The 22,999-nt window shown below is 43.6% G+C and overlaps 1 protein-coding gene across 6 annotated transcripts in view; it reads right to left on the bottom strand.

The window, feature by feature from the left end:
- Cacna1e (calcium voltage-gated channel subunit alpha1 E) overlaps positions 1-22,999 on the bottom strand; it is a 450,477-nt gene that overhangs the window by 388,061 nt on the left and 39,417 nt on the right. The gene's annotated exons all lie outside the window — the stretch shown is intronic.

Genomic DNA, 22,999 nt, shown 5'->3' with positions numbered 1-22,999 from the left:
AAAATGTAGCAATGACTCTGGGCTACTATGAAACTACTGATAGGAGAAGGAACATAAATTTAAACCACCTAGGAGGCTCTTTCAGCAGCCCCAGTGATATGGTTCAATGAATAGGTAGTCAAAAAGATAAAACTAAATTCTGTTTCAGAGGTAGAAGTTAAGCAACTTGATAACACATTAGATGGACTGTAATGAAGAAAAGAATTGGTGATGACACCTCTATATTTTTGATGTGAGCAGCTGGGTAGAAATTTTGAAGTCATGAAAACAAGAGCAGAGGCTGTTTGGGAGTCAATAGCATGTCAATCATCTCCTTCATGAAGCCTCCAGTGGTCCTTCCAGGGGGAAGCAATTTCTCCCTCTTTTGTAACCACAGGACACTAGAAATATGCTGTTTGACTCGTTTCCCTTCCTGGAATGTTCTGGGCTGCAACTCTCGGCATCATGTTAATCTCTGTGACCTGTACAGCACCTAGAGCTCTCAGATGTTGAGCTTTGAGGCAAACACCTGGCATCAGCCACAGAATGGAGCAGAACCATCTCTAGGCAACAGACGTCAAGTTCCAGTCACTGACTATTCAAAACCACAGGGCTTTCAGCAAACACATTGAGTCTTTTTTAACAGTCCTTGATGTCTGCCCCTGACTCATAGATCCAACACTCCTCTGTCTGTGACAGCTGTCCCTGACCTCCACCCTGTGAGTATTTCTCTGCTCAGCCCATGATGCCATCCTCTGTAATCAGAACACAGAGCAATAGATGCACAACCAAACCAATAGTCATCTCCAAACAGCATGGATGGCACATCTATTGCAAGATATCTCCTCCTTGCTAAGCTTTTATTAGAAGCAAAAGAGTTCCCCTCTCCTCTGGTCTCCTCTGCTGAAGATACTCTGATGCTCATTCACCAACAGTGGGAACCTTGGCTCCATCACTGATCATGCCCCACTGAGAAGCATGGAGGAAGGATGATGCCCTTCTACATATCTAACAGTCTACAGAGCATCCCTGACAGGATCCAGAACACCACAGTGAAAGCCACAGTCCCTAAGGGAAGGTCTTGTGAAGTCAAGAAGGAAGGTCCCAGAAACACAGCAAAGGTGTTCTCACCCATCCCCTCCCAAGTCACAGGCAGCCTCACCTGGAGTCACTCCAGCAGCTACAACTTCTCGGTCATCTTCGCTTCCTTCCACGGCCTCTTCCTTTCTGTGTCTAACTCATCAACAGCTCTTCCTTTGCTCTAAGTGCACCCTTCAACCCTGGCCACATGCTTTGCCTCATTTTATACTCTCCCTCAAGCCAGCGCTGGCATCAGCCCCAATGACAATGTTTACTGGGTACCCACCATGGATGAAACACTCATGGAAATAAGAGTCTGGTCTTCCTGGAGCTGACTCTCCAAATGAAGGCATAAGACAGAAAGGAAGACATGCATGCCACACACACACAGACACAGGCCACCATGTAGCACCTCTCTGGAATATACCCTTGCATAAAATTCCACTGTTTCTGCACATGGTGCTCACTCCCCAGGTCTTCAGAAAGCCACTTTCGTTCTCTCTTTCCTTGTAGCCATACCACAGTTCTTCAAGCTCAACCCCTGTGGGTGCCATGTTTGTGAATTCACCCACTCACTAAAATATCTGTAACATCCAAATCAACACTCATGGCTCATCTGCATAGACTCAAGGTAGCACAAAAAGATTGAGTCACTCACTGCCCACACTCATCCCCAGCTGAGGTGAGACAAGGTAGCTGATGTGTCTGCCTGTTTCCAATCTTAGACGGTAAACAAGCTCTTCTCATGGTGTACTTCATGTTCCAGTTTTATGTTACTGTTGGTGATTTTGCTGTATAAAGTAGCCCTGAGCATAGTGTTGAAGTGCTCACTGCCTGGTGTTCTAAGCATAAGAAGGCTGAGGTGTACCTCACAGAGAAAGCACACAGGTAAGCTTCGCTCAGGAGTGAATCAAGTGCTGTTGACTATCAGCTCAGTGCTGATGAATCAGTATTGTATAGTAAATATGATGTGTAAGAGAAATACATATACAACAAGGCTCTATACTGATCTCTTGTTGGAGAGGCTATGAAAGAGATACACAGGGACCTAACCCTGTGTTTCTGCTTTCCTAGGAGCAATAGCACAACACGGGCTAATTCAGCACTTGCAGGTTGCAGGGACCTTACAGTACACAACAACATGGCTAATGAACACCCAGACAGTGAGCACCCATGGTAATTGGCACCCTGTGTGAGAGGCAGGGAGCATCTAGAATGCAGACAGGGCTGGTTTTCTCCCTGTTCTGCTGAGACCACTCCTGGGTTGTGGCTTTTAGTTTTGAGTGCTGCACTCCATGGCGACACGAAAAGCTGGCAGCCAAGAAGGATCTAGGGTACTTAACCTCTAAGAGACCATCACAGGGTTCTGTGTTTCCATCTTGGCAAGGAAAGACACAGGAATCAACAAACCTGAGGGTGCCTACATGGAGGAAAGATGCTCAGGCTGACTTATAAGTCCTCCAAAGGGAAAGTCAGAACCCAGGAGTAAGACAACGAAGGAAAGAGCTCATCTCAGTCCAGAGATATGAGACTCAATGGTGACGGAGGTAGTCAGACATGAAAATGAGGTCCCTGTCGTTTTAGGTGACAATGATCAACAGGTTGTACTGAGGAAACACAAGCACTGAGTAAATATTTGAGAGTCTGGTGTTCTGTGAAAATAACCCCACCCCTAGTGGAATTAAAGACTCTCAGGAGCAAGATCCCTGTCCTATCACAAAAATTACCAAGCCTCCAGTCTCCATGCATTCTGAAACTCAGGGGATGCCATCTGCCCTGGGTACTGTGTCATGAGGTTCTTCCTGCTGAATAAGGAGTTGAACTGTGGGTGGCTGTCTTCTCCCTAGGGACAGAACAGGAGTTCTGAGTCCTGGCTCTGGTGGTTGAAGGGAATATGGGGAAGAGGTAGATCATCCATTACCCCCAATTCAACACAGAGATGTTTCCATGAGAACACATCCTTTTACGACTCAAGTTGAGCTGAAAATATTAGAAAGGGAATCAGTCCTTTTTCTAGTCATTTTAAAACTGTAAACCTTTGTGGGAAAGTGATTTGACTGTCAAGAGAAAATACAGGGATGAAAAGCAAAATTCCTGTCACCATGAAGCACTCAGGGGAACAGCCCCGGTGCACTTTGTGGTGATGACAGGAGCAAAAAGGTGACACTCACCCTCCCACAGAGAATCCCTCCACCTCACCTACTTCCTTCCTGGCACCTAGGCATCTAGAGATATACAAGCAAGAAATTTCAGAAGGGTTCCCAGAGACCATGCTTCCCAACAGCTGCTGCCCCCGTGCCAACACTGAGGTCCTCTCTGTCCTTGGAAAGGGCCAGGGCACAGAGATCTTGTGAGTGGTCCGTTGTGAAAGTTGGTATTTGTCACCTTGAATTTTATACATAAGACCCCAAAGAAAGACAGGAGCTAGCCCATTAAACCTCAGTAGACTGAGGTTCTGCAGTGGAGTATCCAGAGACAAGACCAAAAGCCCAAGAGCAGTCCCCGTTCTGAGGGTAAACACTCACAGAGGAGAAGGGGAACACATATAGAAACTGTCATCAGCCAGCCACTTACCTGAGAAACCCCACAGGTGCCACAGGCCATAGGAGTGCACAAAACCAACAAATTGCAAAGTTCCCATATGGGGATGCTGTGTGTGGAAAACTGACCTGATTCTGCTGGTCTGCACTGCCCACTAAGGTAGTTACTCAACACATGTCTATTTATATTTAAATAAAATGAAATTTACAGCTGAACTCCTCTGTCACATACTCACAATTCAGCTGGGGAGTAAACAGTTCCTGTGGCCAATGAGTAACATGTTAGCAAGAGAATTTCCATCATTGCAAAAAGGTTCAGTGTGCAAATCTGCTGAGTACTCACTCGCGCATCCTTCAAATACTCTATAGTGAACTTCAAATTCACTCTCAAGCTTCAGATTAGGGCTCAGCCCTTGCCTGGATGTCAGGACTCATTTTGGTGTTCTCACCTCACTGGGGAAATATAGAAGATTCACAGAACAAGCTTTTTCCAAGCCCTTGTCACAAACTGTACCCTCCAACAGCTAGCTAAACCCCTTACTGCCTTTGTCAGCTTAACTTCTCACCTGTAGGATTCAGTCAAAATGTCACTTCCTTGGGGCCCTGCTTATCCCCATAGATAAGGGAGGTCTCCTGTTCCTCAGAGAAGTCTGTGGCTTAGCCATCAGAGTGCTTTACTGTTGGTTGCATATTGGAGGTACCTACAGTAATTGCCCACCCCACTGTACTGCTTGTATGGGCCTTTTTATAACGATTTATTAGCTAGAGGAATATATACATGGATAGACGTTTGCATGTATAAATGCATGAACAGATGGCTTGAGATGGGTGGGTGGACTAACGGATACATGTACACACAGATGTGTGAACAGAGAAATAACATGTTGTTATAATTCCTTGCCTTGTTAGTTAACAAAAATTACTTTGTAAATTATAGGAAAGCAAGAACCTCCTTTCCCTAATTTATCATACTACCTGTCTCTTCTCTTTTCAGTATTGTAGGTGATAAACATCATTTGGGAACTATGGGGGGAAAAAGGGAGGAAATGATCTAAGGAAAGAAGGGAAAAGCCAGAGAAAGAAGAGGGAAGGGGGAAGGGAGGAAGGTTGGAGGGAAAGCCGAGAGGGCTGGAGGGAGAAGAACAGCAAGGAATGTCAAAGTTAAGGAGAGGTGGGTGAGGAAATAAAAGATGCCAAGTCTCTGCTAGAGATGGGGAAACAGCAGTATTGCTGTGTAAAAGAATAGCTGGGGCGTTAATGGCACTGAGCTGTCAAGCTTCCGCTGTGCAATGCTGGAACAATCATCTCCCATCACCAACCCAAGGATAAGCTGATAAAGCTCCCCTGAGCAACCTCATCTCTGTCACACTATTCCCCAACTCACTGAAATGAGAAATTTTCACAAGTGCAAATTAAGCTTTTTATTACAATTAGCAGCCTCACACAAGTCTCACCTGCCTGGATGGAATGTGATATTTCATCTGAAGCATTCCTAATCATAACCCAATGTGGGAGACTGTGATTCAGTTCACTGCCTGTTTTTCAACAGCTTTGTGCAAAGTGAGTTTTATTCTTTACTCTTGCTAGTCGTCCCCAAGGAACTCAAGGCAATTTACAAACTTTTAATTCTCATGACACCGTGGAAGCGAGAGAGGCTAAGATCTACATGACAGGATTCGGCACCTCTCGTTGCTAGACAGAAGAGACCCACACTGTCCCCAGAGCCTACTCTTCTGAGGCTTAAGGGGGGGGGGCATCATTAACAAGGATCTGACTAAAGGAAGAAAGATGAATGAGGTGTGAGGCAGTCATGAGAGCAGGAATGGGCATGTGTGTCCTTGGTGGAAAGGGAGAAGATGTGAAAACTGAGCACAGAACAGAGCTTGAGGGTGGGGAGACACGGGTCTAGGAGAGATCTTGAGCCAGGGGCACCGGGAGGAAGGGTGTCTCTTCCAACACAGGAGGAGAAACATGAAAAGTACCCAAGGAGAGTAGATGTTTGAAAGGAGCATTTTGTCATGGTGGTACACATCTGTAATGGCCAGCCTGACAGATTAAAGACCTTTCAAAAGCACCTGTGTCATATGTCTTATAGAAAGACCAGGTATCAAAAAGCCAAAAATATGAAGGGAGGAGGGTGGTGGAAAGTGATGGGAGGAGGAGGGAGGTTCTTCCTCTCTTCTTGAGAGCATTTTATGATTTCAAAAAAGAAAACCTAGAAATCAATTTTTCATAAATGTCGATTCAGAGACATGAGCTTGCTATGTAGCTCTTGCTCAGGCTTATTTTGAACTCAAAGTAGTCCTCTTGCCTCAGCCTCCTCAGATTATCAGAAGTTACAATTGTATAGGTGAGGACAGCGATCACCGGGGACAATGCAGCCTGAGTCTGTCCCACCCTCTGAGCCTTTCCCTGTCCCACTGCAAGCATTCGACTACTAGACTATCCAGTCTGGCTGGAGCAGAGCAGCCTGGCAATGGACTTGGAAAAAACACGGACTGCAAACACTCCCTAGAAGCTCTGACAGCGAACCAAATTTAAGAAAGGCTCCTTTGATATCTGCTGAGTCCTTGTATATAACAGAGTGGAGAATAGATTAGACTATCAAGTCCCATGAGGCAACCCCTACCACTTCCAATTGTAGACCTTCAAGACACACTTTTATCACTTCTGAGATTCCTAGACACCTTGGGTTTTCATCAAGTGCTCATTTCTACTTTGAATTCTTTACTCCCTATATCTAGCCTAAGTCACCATCATGCTCCACTCTAACTATTCTGAGAACCTCTTTTCTGCTCATCCTGCCCCTACTCTAGCCTCTCCCACATGTACCTACAATTTTGAAGCCAGAGTGAGTTTTTAAATCTCTATACATAACTTCTTACACCCTTCACAGGAAATCTAGACACTCAGTGGTGCCTAGTGCTCCATCCAAGCCTTGAACCAACACTTACTTCCTCCCCCTTACCAATTCTAGCCACCCCGGCTTCCTATGTTGTTTTTAACACATCAACATCTCCCATCTCAAAACCATCTTCAATTACTGTCCCTTGGTCTCAAACACTCATCAGACTGGCTCAGCATATCAATATTCTGGTGCCCTATCCCAAAAAGCCCCCTCCTCAATTTCTACCACAGAAAGTTCTAGGGGTGGCCACAAATTTCTGATGTCCCTCCAGAGATCCCCTCCACTCTCCTGCATCAGCTTTTGCATTTGCACTCACCTCTACAAATATATGAGTCTACAGAGGGAATTCTCATTCAAACCAACACAACAAAGTTCTAGAGTCTCTTTCAGCAACTCTCTCTGTTGTTCTGTCTAGCAAACTCTAACTACTCTGGCCTTCCCAGACTCTTCAGTTTAAGGAGTCTACCAGGGTGTCAATTCCTAGTGATGTGTTCTAGAATGTCTCTCAAGCTGGGCAATCACAGGGTCTGCCTCGTGTTCTCATCTTTCAAAGATCATTGTCCATTTTTTCTGATGGCCAAAACTGTTGGGGGATGTCCTTCAGCATGTTGTGAATATATGTTTATCTTATTGGTTGATGAATAAAGTTGTTTCAGTCAATGGACAGGCAGGATTTAGTCTGAGGGGAGATCCAAACAGGGTTAAAGAAAGGTAGTAGGTAGAGTCAGGGAGACACCATGTAGCTGTCAAAGAAGCAAGAGACTGGGGCATCATAGGTGAGCCAAGACTACAAAGAGATACACAGATTAATCGAAATGGGTTAATAATTAAGAGAGAGCTAGCCAATAGGAAGCCTAAGCTATATGCCAAACAGTTTATAATTAATAAAAGCCTCTGTGTGTTTTTTTGGAACTAAACCATTGCAGGACCAGGTGGAACAGAAACCTCCATCAACAGAAGACCTTGTAGATGGTTGTCTCATATACTGGATCTGATTTTTTTTATTGTTTCAAGTAAAATTTTCAATATGGTCCTATTTACCAGAAGGCAAATATCTACTGTTATTATTATATGCATAAATTAATGAGTACACCAACAAAGTCAGCCCAAGATTCTAAATCGCCAGTGACTTAAAAAAGAAACTCGTAATAAATCTAGCACTAAGTTCTGTAACTATTCCCCTTTCTTTTGTGTCTATTGCCATCACTATAGTTCAAACTTTGTTAGTTGATTTATCAAAATAACTGCCTCTTAAGTGATGAAAACAAAAATGTGCACTTTAATATAAGTTTCCAGTAGTCCCATGTACATTAGATTTCCATTAATTAGGAACAATTTGCTGTGTAGTTATAATATATATAGTGCTAGAAGCAGACTATATGCCTGTATACAAATCTGAGCTTGACAACTGGTTGCTTTATGACCGTAAACAAATCACCTGGTCTTTTGTACATTCATCTTCTGGGCCCTAGCACAGAAATAGTAATAGCACCAATCTTGGTGGATTCTTGGGAAGGTTGAATGAGTTAATATATGTGGAAAGTGTGAGATGGTACAGAGCTCACATTAAGCAGTGTGTGTTAGATAATATAATGGACTTGAATTGATCTGTTCTCTTAGCTTTCAATTTCTCTTTACTTTAAATTATCCTCTGGGGTACAGTTCTTTTAGAACATATTTTCCAATGTCAAACTCTTATCCTATTATTTATCTACTATAAAACCTTTTATAGCTCCAAAGTGCTCCCTCCCACCCTAAATCTAGCACTTCTCTCTAAATTCCTCTCACCTTTCCTCCAACACCACTACTACAAGAACTGTCTACTACAGTAATACAGGCTCATTTATCAACCCCCAAATACAAACTCTTCTGCCCTTTCTTCACATACCACCCCAATTTCAATTCTGTTCTTAGCCTCTCCCTCCACACATTTAAAACTGTCTCCATCCTTAAAAGTCCAACCAAAACAACACCCCCTTCATAAAGACTACCCTGAACACACTAAGAGTATTGATCTCTATGTCCTCTCTATACTGCCCCCTGACATCAGCTGTCACTTCCTTTTTTGGTACTTGCTATCGCAAACCTATGTACCTTGAAAGTACTCGGTAAATATCTATGCAACTAACAAGTAAATAAACTTGACTAGTAAAATTAACGGGGGCATCCAAGGCAAAGGAACACATGGTAAGTTATTTCTTTGTGGGTAGTTCTTCCTAGAAGCTAAGCTTTTATCATGCAAATTAATGGAAAAACTGAGCTCCAAATATCTGATTACCCCTGGCAGCCTCAAGGGTACAGGAGCACCAAAAGCTAAGAAACCCAGTTGTCAATTGCAAGACTCTTGAACCTGTCTAATTAACTCAAGCTTGCTGAGTCAATTGTGCCAAAAAGACACAGAACATCCAACCAAATATAGATGCAGCCACTATCCTCCCCTGGAAATAGAAGCAAGAAGACAGTGCCGGCTTGGGATGTAAAGGAAGAGTGACAGGATGCCAACGTGCTGAAACCAGTTCCCAGCCCTGCCAACCCCACACTAAAATTACCCCTACTTTCTTCTGCCCGAAAGTGGGAAATAGGGGTAAAGGGAAGGTCTGCACCACCTCAGCACAATGTCTTCAATGATTCTGCCTTCTAGAGGCTGAGAGGAAAAGAAACATAAAAACTGGTCCCTGCAGCTTCTGCAACTGCTATGCTGACGCAGGAAACATCTAGTAAGCCAGGGTGATATAGAATGCAAAGTGTCTCCAACAACCTTCCTACCCTCATCTCTACCACTTAAAGATAAATAGCTTACCCTCTGGGTTAGTAATCTGGCCAGGCTTTATTTTAAAGCAAACAACAAGATAATGTCTTTGTTGATGGGACAAGGTTTATCTCAAAATATCCCCTATACACTCTACAATGCCACTATCCCTTCTAGTCACTATGGGTCTTCATCATGCAGTCTTCCCAGTTCAGGTCCTTTCCTGGCTCCATTCATTCAGCTAACATTTCCCAAATGGCTCACAGCACCAAACTCCTACATCAGAAACCCTGTAGAAGATGAACACACGGTTGTTGCCCAAACACAGATGAAAATCTATAGGGAGATGTAGACACTAAATAATTTATATTTGCATGTAATAAACACTATAGCTACAGTGATTAATTGTATATTATGCTATAAATAATTTAATGAATTAAGTGATATATACAGATAAATGGGCAGTTATGCAAAACAGTCAATTCTAAGTAGGGCAAGCAGTCGTTAAAGGGTGAAGCAGATGTACTCGACTTTATCTTGGGGTCAGGAAAGAGATCTCAAAGAAGACTAGAAGAAGTGGAAGTTACCCACCACTGTGAAGGGAGGGAGAGGAGTGATGACACTCTGTGTCACCAGATGGGTGATCAGAGTGTACTGCATTAGCTTCCTGTGCCTCAGTTTTCCCATAATTGAGACTCATGCTAATACCTCTCTACAGAATTGTTGTGTGGACTCAAATGAATTAACTATACACACATTGTATTCATGAAGTGTGTAGATTAGTTCCTGGAGAAGTGATTGTCAGCACTCCAGAACCAGCTCAAGTTTCTCCTCTTGGTAAACCCCACCAGAGCACTCCATTCATATCTGGTAGACACCCCCAGGGCACTCCATTCACATCTGGTAGACACTCCCAGAGCACTCCATTCACAACTCTGTAAAACATCTGGCATCTGCCCCTGGTTTTTACTTTATTTATTTGCATAGGAATGGTTCCTTCACTATCATACGAGGGTCTAGAAATCCTTTATCATGTCTGATATTCATCTTTTTCTTCATTATCATCCATAGCCACAAGCACAAAATAAGAGCTGAAAAAAATCTGGGGGATTAGTGAATGTATAACTTCTTAGTGTGTCACAGGCTATCAAAATTCAAGTTGCAATGTATTACTGAGCTACAAACTTGGCCCACATGAGTATTATCCTTAATAAAATGTCTCTATACAAATTGATTTCATGGTTTGTACACTGACTTAGTAAGTGTTCTACTGCTGTGGAGAGATACCATGACCAAGGCAATTCTTATAAAAGGAAGCATTTAATTGGGGCTTACTTAGTTACAGAAGGTTAGTCCATTATCATCATGGCAAGGAGCATGGTGCCAGGCAGGCTGCAGAAGTAGCTGAGAGCTACATCTGATCAACAGGCAGAGAGAGAGAGAGAGAGAGAGAGAGAGAGAGAGAGAGAGAGAGAGAGAGAGAGAGAGAGACTGTTCTCTGTTTAAACATTCAAACATATGAGCCTACGGGGGTCATTCCCATTCAAACTAGTTATGTGACTCTCAACAACACTATGGGCTCCGTGAGGGCAGGATGAGTCTTAGTTATTTTCTTACCCTACCATAGTCTATTTGGGTTGCCATGGAAAAATACCATAGCCTGGAAGTTTAGAAAGAGCAGTTCATTCCTTATGGTTTCTGGAGACTGGGAAGAGCATGGTGCATGCAGCATCTACAGAGGGCCCACTTCTACTACACAGCCCGTGCTTCTCACTTGGTCTTGGTCCTCATGTGGTGGAAGGGACAGGCATCTCTCCAGGGCTTCTTTATAAGACCCCACTCCCATTTGTGAGTTTTCTGCCATCATAACCTAATTACTTCTCAAAGACACCACCTCCTTATACTACCCTGGAGTTTAAGTATCAACACATATAAATTTGGGGAAGACATAAACGTTCCTTCCAATGTGCATCCAAAGATTCAGACATGGCAAACATGATGCACACGTTCTGCTACATGAAGCAGCACATCCCCAGCTTGCTGTTTCCCTGGGACACTATTGTCTAGGACATTGCACAGCACCTTGTAGGCTCTCCATCTGTAGTGTCTACAAGCCTTTTCCAGAGCAAGTGTTTTTCTTTCACCTTCTGAAAATGTGACACCTGTGACTAATTGTGCTTCTCTTTTTATTCTGGCTGCTAGGAGCTGACTCTAAGTCCACTGCATAACTGCAAAGCCATTTATGGTATGCAATGTACCGGCTTTGTTTAATCATAACTGCGCTGTATTATTTTCCCTTCGTGCTAGTCATCCTCCTGGGTCTTTTAAAAGTATTATTTGATATATGTAGACATACAAAAGTATATACACAGTTCTGGTATGTAAAAAAATAATATACTCTTTTGTAAACCCAAATTCAGATTTATTGTTGAGCCTTATATCCCTGAAGTAGGAAGGAGATAAATTTGCTATTCCAAGTTATTTAAGACTCTCAAAGCCATTTCTTTTAGGTTATCTGTCTTTTAAAGGCAAAATATTGAATTATCTCAAGCCTATGTCTTCTCTCTTCTCCTACTAACCACATGATATTTGCACTTAAAGAGGGGCTTCAATACCTTAATGGAATTACAAAAAAATGCTCTTTGGCTTTCAGGGGTCTCCAGGGCAGCAGGGCTGGCCTGGCCTAGGGCTGGGCATCTTGGTTCATGCCTCAGTTTGACACCAACTGCTAAGAAAATGTCCCCAGATATGAGGTATCCATACAATTCACTCAAAAAATGTATGAAAAAGTCTATGGTACAGACCTTTGGGTTTCACAAGCTCAGAAAGCCTTAGTTCCTGAGTAGAAGCTTACCTCCCTCCCAAGGGAACTCTGATTGACGGCCAGAGCCAGGTTTTTGACACTACAAGCATCCGTTTACACTGGCCCAGTCAGTCTAAGAAACAGAGACTGAGAAATAATGCCATTAAAAAGATTTGGTAACAAGCCAGATAATTTTTCCAGCTTGCAACCCCCACACTGCACTTTGTGAGAGGCTTGAATTCATGGAAATTTCCAGGCTAGAAATACCCTGGAGTCAACATCTTTGAAATGTTGACATGCAACTATTCTTTTGTGTACTTGCAGTCCTGCAAAATAAGTGAGGAATGCCCCAACCTGAACTAGTAAAGTTACAAAAGAAAGAATTCCACTCTCATCCACAGCTACCTCTCTGCACCATTCCTGCATTAGAATGAAATCATTGTCTCTCTCAATCACAGTTACCATGCATACCAGGGCTAATATAAAGAACCTACTGTGTGCCTGGTGCTTTACAAAGGTCATCTGTACTCCTTTAAGAAGCCACAAGGAGGGTATTATGTGATGTTCTCTAAGGCTACAGAAATGACTCTAAAAGCCATGGATCTGGGTATGTGCATGTGTGTGTGTGTGTGTGTGTGTGTGTGTGTGTGTGTGTGTGTAGCTGTACACACACACTTTTTTGTGTCATGTACACATATATGTGTGTGGACACTATAGATTGATGTCATGGGTCAGCCTCAATCTTCACCTGCTTATTTTTTGAAACAGGGTCTCTCAGGGCTCACTGGTTCAGTTAGCACATCTAGCCAGTAGCTCGAGATTCGAGATCACCTTTCTCTTCCTGCAGCACTGGGATCACAGCTACATGCCAACTTTTTACATGGATGCTGGGGGTCCTAACTCAGATCCCTAGGCTTGAGCACGTTGCCTGATGAGCCATCTTCTCATCTTCTAAAAGCCCATATTCTTACACATAGCTGCCCCCAAGATATTTCATTTCCCTCTTTTTAATAAATTCAGTGTAAATAAAGACCAGAAATAAATCTTTGGGCGAGGTGGCGGGGGGGCAGTGAATAAAAATGTTTCAGGGGTGGCTTTTTATACAATTTTGTCAAAATTAGTTTTGCAGCTTCTTACATTGATACTGTCAGCAAAACATGGTCATCCCTTCTCACTGGTCCTGTCCTCCAACTCCATCTGCATCCCCAGGTCCTTGTAAAACAGAGAGAATGTCAGATGCAAGTTCTGAAAAGTGCTCTTACTGAAGATGCCTGGTTTCTTTTTCAGTCACCCAGTTCTACAATGCTCTCTTGATGAAGTCAATATTCTAGTCTCAGCTTATTTTGATTTCCAGATTTTTTTATTATTTCTAATTCAGACATCTTTAATAAGTGTTCAGAATTCTTTGCAACAATAAGGTTTGTATGGCAGGTTCTCCGTGGAAATGGTTTTCATTTGTCACCTAGTTATAAATACCTTCCTTCCAGTTATTCTCTTTCATCTATGATGCACTTTTCTTTTGCCAAGTCCTACACAAGACAATCTATCAAAAGCACTGGCAAGGCTGTTGTGCAGGCCTGATGTGAAACAAAATGCTATTCTTAAGAAAGCAAAGCTAGCCACAAGTACCCTGGCATACTCACAGTTTAAAGCAGAATCATTCATGCCCACGGTGTCTGGAAATAATCAAGAGAAAAACTAATGGAGTATCTCTTACCTGGTCTCATGAAGCAAGCTCTGAAACAGTCAACTGTGGCTCTCCTTTAATGCCTCATTCAGCTATAAACCCAGTTGAAAAGCCAAACTTGAGCTTCTCAGAATGTTTTCAACCTCTTCAAGGTTGCAGGGTACAACAGGATAAATGCCAAAGTGGTCCTAAGTGAGGAGGAGGAAGCGGGAGGCAAACCTCCTGGTCCCAAAAGAGAAAGGTTTTTCCCTTCCTTTGAAGGGAGAGATTACTTGATGTCAATTCAAAAATTAAAAAAAAGTTTCTTAACTGGCACTTTGGCTCAGGCACAGGGCCAAATATCTTTGACAAAAATATAAATTTTACTTAGACTCTGCCTTGATCCATTTGAGGAATGGGTTTTCTGAATGGCACCTCTCCAAGCCTGAGGGAAGTAGAGGGAAGATCTAGCTCAGAAAGTTGGGATGTGCAGAGTACAGTGTGTGCCCACTGTATTACGGTCCCCAGGGTGACTAGTAATACTGGGCAGTGGACGCGCATCCTTCAACAGACAAAGAACAGCATGAAGAGGAATGGGTTTTAAGGGCTGAAAACCTCCAAGCCATGCCCTTCACAGATAAAACCTCCAAGTCCCTCAAGTGGCTATTGTGTTACACAGGTAAGTAAGTGCTGGGCATGAATAGATCCTCCAGCAATGGCAACCACTGTGATTCGCCTGCCATCTCTTTGTTCATCCATCATAAAGGTATACACTATTGCCTCCATTTCTGTGAATGTAAAGGAGCAAAGAAATTGTCTGGGGTCACATGACAGAAAGCTGCAGGGAGGCTAGGGCTCCCAATACTGACATTCACAGTCTGCAACTTCGCAGCCAGTGTAGAATGTTATTCCCCACTAGGGCAGCTCTTGTGAAACCTCTCGTTAACTGCCATCCCTGAAAGCTTGGCCTTATCTTGGCAACCTGCTGGCTCATCCATCCAGTTGCAACAAAAAGGGAAGGAGAAATAAAAAAACCAAAGAAAAGCCTATATTCTACTGGGAGTCCTCAAAGTGCCACAGGATCGTCTCAGTCAAGAGAGTGTATGTATTGAGTCATAACTAGTCCTAAGTAGAAACAGCCAGGTCTCAACACCTACAAAGTAACTGGATATAAGCAGCATTGCCTTGAGCCAGAATCTGAAAGCAGAACCACAAGACAGCTTAATCTCTTGCAATAACATATATGCAGAGAGAGAAAGAGAGAAAGAAAGATGAGAGAGATAGATAAAAGATAGATAGATAGATAGATAGACTACAAATAGATGATAGACAGACAGATAGATGGCTAGATAGATGATAGATATATGATTGCTAGGTAGATGATAAATAGATGATAGATAGATAGATAATTGCCAGATAGATAGGCAGTAGATAGATAACTGATAAATAGGCAGATAGATAGATAGATAGATAGATAGATAGATAGATAGATAGATAGATAGATAGATAATAGATGTGATAGAAAGACAGAGAGGTGGTGGAAGAAAGAATGCAACAAGATTTATATGTGACAGGTGCTTTGGTATCTGTTTCTACTGAACTGAACCCAAGGAACCCAGTGACAGAGAAAGAGGAGCGATGAGCAAATTGGCAAAGAATGGGCTGGCAAAACCAGCAGAGACAGCTGATCTGAACAGGGGAGAGCTCTTGGACCCCAGACCGACAGCAGGGAGGCCAGCATGGGGCTGATCCGGACCACCCCTGAATGTGAGTGTCAGTGAGAAGGCCTGGGCAACTTATGGGGCCCTGAGTAGTGGATCAGTGTCTATCCCTGGAATACAAACAGTCATCGTGTGCCCATAGCACAAAGAGGGATGCTCTCTCAGCCTGGATTCTTAGGGGAGTGCCTGGACCCTACCCTGAGTGAAATGACAGACTCTAGATATCCCCTATGTGGAAGGAATTGGCAATAGGGTAGGAGGCTGGGGGGGATGGGGAGTGCGGGAGGAGGGGAGGGAGAGGGAACTGGGATTGACATGTAAAACAAGCTATTTAAAATTAAAATAAAAAAATTTTTAAAAAAGAATAAAAAAATCAATGGGACTTAACAGTTTTAGACTATCCCCTAAATTGTATATTGAATATGTCAATAAAATTCTCTTCTAAATGTTCCTTATCCCCCCCCAAAAAAAAAGAAAATGGAGAGTGGCAGGTGGGAATACCATTAAGAGAGGGCAGTCAAATGAAAATCTGGTTCCCAGAGAAGGTGAACCTATTTTCTGAGGACCTCAATCCTAGGTTCCTATTGACTACTGTTCACGATACCTGCCTGTAGCTGTGGCACCAGAGAAACAAAGATGCACTTAAGATCACTGGAAGGCAAACCTCTTATCACCTAAAAGGTGTCTCGTTCACTGGTTTGCACCATAGGAAATCTGCTCTTGTCTCTGTCCCCCACTACAACCTCTTCATCCATATCCTGTCCTGAGGATGTTTATGGCTACCAGCACCACCACAATTTGCTTGAAAAGACTATTAGCTGGGTTCAGGGAACATTTCCCACTAACTGTCAAGATATCAGGGCACATCATGGCCCCAGCCACAGGAAGGAAGTCCATCAGAGTAAATACAACTCCTTAAGCCTGTACCTGGGGTGCCCTCACCCTAATTTCTGGACTGCATGCCCTTGAATTCAGGTTAGGAAGAGTAGCATCCATGACAGCCACTGACTACCCAATCCAGCCTGGGATCCATTTGTTGATGTTTCAATAGAGCAAGCCCTGCCAATAGACTGCATCGGTCCAATCCCAGTTCATTAGGTTTACCTGTTGCTTCTGGGTCCCCAGTAGCTTTCCTAAGCTGGCAGGGCTGTCTCCATGGGGGGCTGACCTCAACCTCTTCCATAGTCACATACACTATGAACCAGCTCTACCTCCCCCCCAAAGCATGCTCAGTCCTATTCTGCAACCAAGCCTAAAATGAGTGAGACCTCCCAGTTCCTGGGTAGGAGTGGGGAGTCTTGACTAATGAGCATTTTCAAAGGCTTCTGCAGAGTGAAGGCCAGAGAACCACTCGTTATCTCAGCAACCCTGTCAGCAGGCAGGAGAGCTCAGGCTGGAAAGCAGAAAAGCCTGCTGCCTGCCCCTTGTGGCACCTGACTTCCCATAGAGGCACTGGACTAAGACTCAGACCCAAGTGGATTCCACAGCAGCTACTATCCTATCACACACAGCAAGGGCCCTCTCCAAGGAAAGTCTTCTCTTGGAGCCTTCCTGTGTTATATGTCTATTCAATATACTCCACCTAGAATCCTGTCCCCTGTGCCACCACTCCAGGACAGCTGTTCACCAAAGGCACAGTGTCAGCCTATTTGCTCTTGTCCAACCTTCAATGCCTTTCTTGTGCCTTGAATCCACTCGAGTCTGGTGTCAACTAGATTTGTCCCTCACTTCTCTGAGCTCCTTTTATTTCTTTTTCTAACAGGATCTGTGTATGTCAGACTGGCCCTGACTTACTATGTAGCTAAGGATGGCCCTGAACTTCCTATCCTCCTGCCTCTGCCTCCTAACTACTAAGATTCCAAGTATTTGCCATCACACCGGTTCGTGTCATGCTGGGGATGGAACCAGGGCCCCTTGCAGGCTAGCCAAGCACTCTGTCCACTGATCTACATCCCTAGATGCTTTTGTTAGCCTCGTCCTACCTCTAGCTTTCAGCCATTTTCAAAGTGAGGTTTCCAGCATGCCTATCTGTGCCAAGATATCCTCACTCACTTGTGAAGACAGGCAAGGAAACTATACCCTTGCAATGTGCTCAATACTCCAGCTCTCCCTGGAGTCTCTAGCTAAAGTTGTGTGTCAGTGGAAATTGTGTCCTCATTTAGTGTCTTTCTCACTGCCCTGCTCCTGACCCTTCGTTCTTACCTATTTATTCTGGAAGCACTTCCTCAATAAGCCATTTTGTATATCAACCTTTATTTTAGGGTCTGCTTTTAGAAACCATTTCTGAATATGGATTCCCTATGTCCTTCTTTAGCCATGCTGACTAGAACTCTCCTGTTCCTCTGAGCTCACAGCAATGACACCTCGCAGGCACTTCGTGTGCAGGCATTTTGCCTCTTGTCTTCACAAGGAGACTGTGCCTTTAAGAACAGCAATGGTATTTTAAGTTCCCTGTAACCTTTGGTGCAAGATGAGCTACAAATCTTGACCTCGAAACTTACTGACTGGAACTTGAAGTCACACAGACCTATTTGTCACTTATACATGATTCAGCAACCTGGGACAAAGAACTTCAGAAAGGCCAAGTAAAGGTGGCCATCTACACCTCATCTTGATTTAGAATGTAACAGTGACCGGATTCCTCAAGTAAAATGGCATTGCGAAGCCTTCAGAAATCAAGCGTCTCTAATTTCTCCCATCTCCTCTACATTTCCTCATTTCCCAACTTCCTTTCTTGAACCTTGTTCACAGCCTTCTATTTCTGCTAATGTAAGGTCTCAACTGGGGTGTTTGTGCCTCTAGGGGTTGGCAGAACTTCAGGGAGTCAGGGACCCCAGAACAACACTCCTTTATAATGACTTGGCATTTTTTAAAAAGAACATGTGCACATTTCACCATGCTGCTGGCTTCACCCATCTCTTGTGAAATGGATAAAGCAGGTAGTTGTTGTCAGTCTTCTACAGATGAGGTACCTGGGATCTAAAAAAAACACTGAGAACTTCATCCAAGCCCACACCTAGTGAGTGACAAAACCCAGTCTGGATAAAGACTAAATGCAAGGCAACTAAGGACAACCACTAAGGCAAAGACTCATTCCCATGTCAACAAGGTCTTTCAGTATCCACAGAAGACCTCAAATGAGTCAGTTCTCTCATTTCAGCACCTGCTGGGGAAACAAACAAGGCTTTGGCTTTGGGTGAGGAAGAATCAGCAATGGAACAGATCCAGAACTGTGAAATTAAGGTGAGGACAAGGCACCTGGCCTTGTAGTCATGATGAAGGACCAGGAGCTCCTGGAGAAAATCTAAACAATGGCAAGCTAAGGTAAATTCATTTAGTTCCTATCAATTCCAGACACTTCACATAGTCGTATAAAGAAGGACCTATTAGCCCCATTTTATAGATAACCTCTAAGGATCAGGAATGAGTTCACAAACTAGAAGTCACTAAATACACATCATGGAGCTCCTGCTATATACCAGACACTGCACTGAGTGGTGTATATACTTATTGATTTTAGCAGCATCCATTTGCAGACTAAGGAGGTAGTATGGTCTCCATCAGTAGATGTGGAAACCAAGTCTTATTAGTAATATCCTACACCCAATCATCTTGTAGATAACAAGAGCCAGAAAAGGGAATTAAAGGTCAAATCTAACCCCCTTCATAGACAGGGGAAGAGATGAGTTGCAGACAGATGCTGGCACAATATGGGCACTGGTGGGCAGGGGTCGTGGTGACTGGGGTAGAAGTACTTGAAGATGACAGGGGAGGAACTGAGCAGTTCCCTCTTGGATGATCTCAAGGAAATGGAAATGCCCCTTTTTAACCTTGACTCGGCTCAGAGGCAGCTCCAGCAGTAGCTGTGTCTTCTTTGGTGATGATGCTGAGCATCCCAGAGGGCCCCGAGGCCTTCTCTGGTGATTCCAGGAACAGGGACCATGCACAAAGCTACAAGCTGCAGAGACGATAACATATTTAAATGTAATGGAAGCTTCCAAAGTTTTCTCAATATTTCTTTCCCAGTGTAGTATATTGCCTCAGGGAAGAAAAACACAAACTTGGAGGAGAAAAAGTTCTTAGCACTTGAGTTTTCAAAGTCCAGCAGGAGGTGATGTCAAGTCTGTGTGGACCACGAAGTGGGGGGGGGGCAATAGGATGCAGCCCAGAGTTTCTGAAGACTGAGGAAGGGAGAAGTCAGAGTGAGGCCGGAGGTGCAGTGGTTCCTGAGACGGGGTGCCCCCTGCCTAACTCACCAACCTGGAGTGTAAAAATCCCTCCAACACATATAGGACACCAAAGAGCACTGACAGCTCCTGCCCTTTCCCAGGTACAGCCCTAGGGAGACAAGGAGATTTCAGAGAAGAAATAATGCTACAGTGTATCCAGAAAGATACTAAATTTTTATTTTTCAGTCTTAAAAGTTGAGATGTTATTTGTAAAACATAAAATTCATTATTTTAAAAAATGTAATTCAGTGTGGTCAATGCTGTGTTTAGGGTATGTAACCATGATCACTATCTAATTCCAGAACATTTCCATTCCTTCTCCCACCAAGAACCCCTGTCCCAGTGCATGGGTAGATACTACCAGTGCAAGGGTAGACACTCACAGTGCATGGGTAGACACAGTGCATGGGTAGACACTCACAGTGCATGAGTAAACATTCCCAGTGCATGGGTAGGCATTCCCAGTGCATGGGTAGACACTCCCAGTTAGATCCTCTGAACCTCTGAAGGTCACAAATTTATCTCTAATGATGTATATTTTCTAGGTGTTCCATAAAAACAGAACCATTCAATACATGCCTTTATGACTGGCTTCTTTCACTTACCCAAAGGTTTCAAGATCCATACTCATTTATCATTACCTCATTCCTTTTTACATCTGAGTAATATTCCCTTACATGGATATACAAGATTTCATTTATCTAGTCATAAACTAATAGATATTGCATGTTTTACTTTGAGGCTATCAAAAATTATGCTAGCACAAGTACATGTATACAACTTTTGTGGGGGTACATATTTTCCTTCTCTGTATATATACCAAGGAGCAGAAAAGTCAGGTAGTCCCGTGTCTGACTTTATGAGGAACTGACAAGACTTTTTTCCATGAGAAGCTAGAGTGGATGGATGATTTAGGCAGTCCCAAGGGGGTAACCATCACCTGGTGACCAGGGAAGCAACATAAATGCTATGATCCCATGTTCCTGATGACAAGTGAATCAGAAGACAGAAGGCAAGCCAGTTGGCAGCTTCCAGGGTATGATAGGCATTCCCTGTGTTTAGCTTTCATCGAGGAAAGGTTTCAAACCCAATAAAATTAAGCTTCTCTTTCTAGCAGAATGGAAATGTATTCTAGAAAAATGAATTGATAAGATTACATTTCATCCACACCAGAATTTGCAAGTAGACCCAGGAACCCACTACAAACTTCACAGTGAGAAAACAGCACACAGGAGACCAGAGAAGCAAACGGTAAATTTTAAAACTACCCATGATTCAGGTCTCGTGGGTATACATTCAAAACAGAAGAGTAGAGTCAGGCAGGCAAAGAATAGAACTGGAAAGATATCTAGTGGAGGTTGAAGTTCACACTCCTTTAAATGGCCGCTTAGGCCCACTGTAGTTCATTTCTGGATTCCTCCCACCGCCCTCCATTCTGTTCCATGGGACTGCTTTCTATACTCCACACCCATGAGGTGTGTTCCAAATGCCATGCCTTTGCCTATACTGTTCTTCCTGCTCTCTTCCCCCCCCCACACACACAAAACATCCTGTGTGGAGACTAAGTGTGAATGCCACTTCCTTCAGTGAGTTGTCTCCTGACCTCTGGAGTCCACCTGTCCTACAGCTTTGTCTCCTTGGGGTTGTGTACTTGCATTGTCCTTATTTGCATTGCCCCAACTCCAGCTCTAGGGCACCATCTAATTTGGCTGTTTCTCATGCTTGTAGCACAGAACTTGTGTTCCACAGATACCTGTTGAGGTCAAGCATCTATTATACAACTAGAAGAATGAGGTCAGGGGCAACAGAGATGTATTCAGGATCCCAGCAGTTGTGGGCAGCTAAGCCGGCTCTCAAACCTAGCACGTTCCAGACACTTTCAAGGGACAGTCAGAAGCTGAAGCTGAGTAAACAATCTAGTGTCACTTAAAATTCCTGCTGGTCCCACACTGCTTCCTGAGTTTCTGGTAGGAGGAAGAAAGTGTCACAGTAAGGGACATCTCTGCCATATGCATTAGACTTGTATTTGAAAGGAAGACATATGGAGGAAATGTTACAAGGACATTACGTAGTGAGCTGGGTGTACTTCTGAGGGAGGGCAGTTTATAGATGTCTGCTTTACATTGACATGAAATGATAACTCATTATTAATAAATCAAATCTAACACACAGCTCTCTCTGTGATGACCAAGTTCCCCCTCTCCCTCACCAACATTCCTCCTGTGAAATAAAACATTCACACTGAACACATTCCAAAGAAGCAAAATTTTCTTAGAAATCTCCATGGAAGGGTAAACCTTCACGTTCCTTGGTTCATTGGATCACCAGTCCATAAGAAGTCTCTAATATTTACAGTAAAGCCCTCCTGCAACCTTGTAAAATCTCGTGGGCTTCAGAGTAGATGAGATTTCATGACATACATTTTAAAATGTCCCTTTATGTGATGTAATGGAAACCATTATTATACTTGCTGTTGTAATGTCTAGCAAAACAAAGCAAAATGCTTTTTTGTTTGTGTTGTTTAGAAGTGTAGACTCTAACAGTATACATTTCCAAAGACCTGCCTAAGTAGTACCTGCCCAGGGAACAAGAGTAAGGGTAGAACCAGCCTGCCCCAAACCAGAGAAAGGCAACTGCCAGCCTTGTCCTCTCACCATCACCGGTGTGGAGAGCTGTGGCATTCTCTGCTCTGCACTGATGGCAGAGCTTGCTGCTCCAAGGGCCTTCTCAAGTCTTCTCTACTCTCCTGCCTCCATCCTTCCGCCTCCCTTCCACCCTGCAGATGACCAGACTGTTCCTTTATTACAGAGAGAAGCCTTCACCAGCAAATCTCTCCCCTCCATGTCACAGCAACTGTGAACATCTCCTCCACCACCCCCTTCTCTGCTCACCATGACTAAGCAGCAATAAAATAACCCTCAGAGGAACTGACTCGACCTCCCTGTCACACACTCCCACAACCCCAAGAGGCAACAATTCCAGAGACAGCATCTATCAGGGTGGATACTTAGGACTCCTCCAGAGAGCTGGGCAATCATTATATCTGGATATCTAATGTCATTCATTCATGCAGGGCTCACCTATATAACTTTGTAGGAAAAGCCAAAGCCCCTTCATTAGCCTCTGGTTGAACTGAGATTTCCTGAAGAGGAAAGAGGAGGCGTTCTGATAATACACAGGCAATCCAGTCCATGAATTACCACCATTGACTGAGTAACTAGGATCACAGGGGTGCCTAGCAACACCCTTCATCTCAAAACAAGAAACAAAAATGGGGAAACAGGGACAGCACAGGCAAGGAGCCCAAAACTGAGCTGACAAAGA

Source organism: Mesocricetus auratus, unplaced genomic scaffold, assembly GCF_017639785.1.
Source record: "Mesocricetus auratus isolate SY011 unplaced genomic scaffold, BCM_Maur_2.0 Super-Scaffold_100676, whole genome shotgun sequence".
Taxonomy (NCBI): domain Eukaryota; kingdom Metazoa; phylum Chordata; class Mammalia; order Rodentia; family Cricetidae; genus Mesocricetus; species Mesocricetus auratus.
Note: the sequence above shows the minus strand (reverse complement) of the source record. Positions and strands in the feature narration are given on the sequence as shown.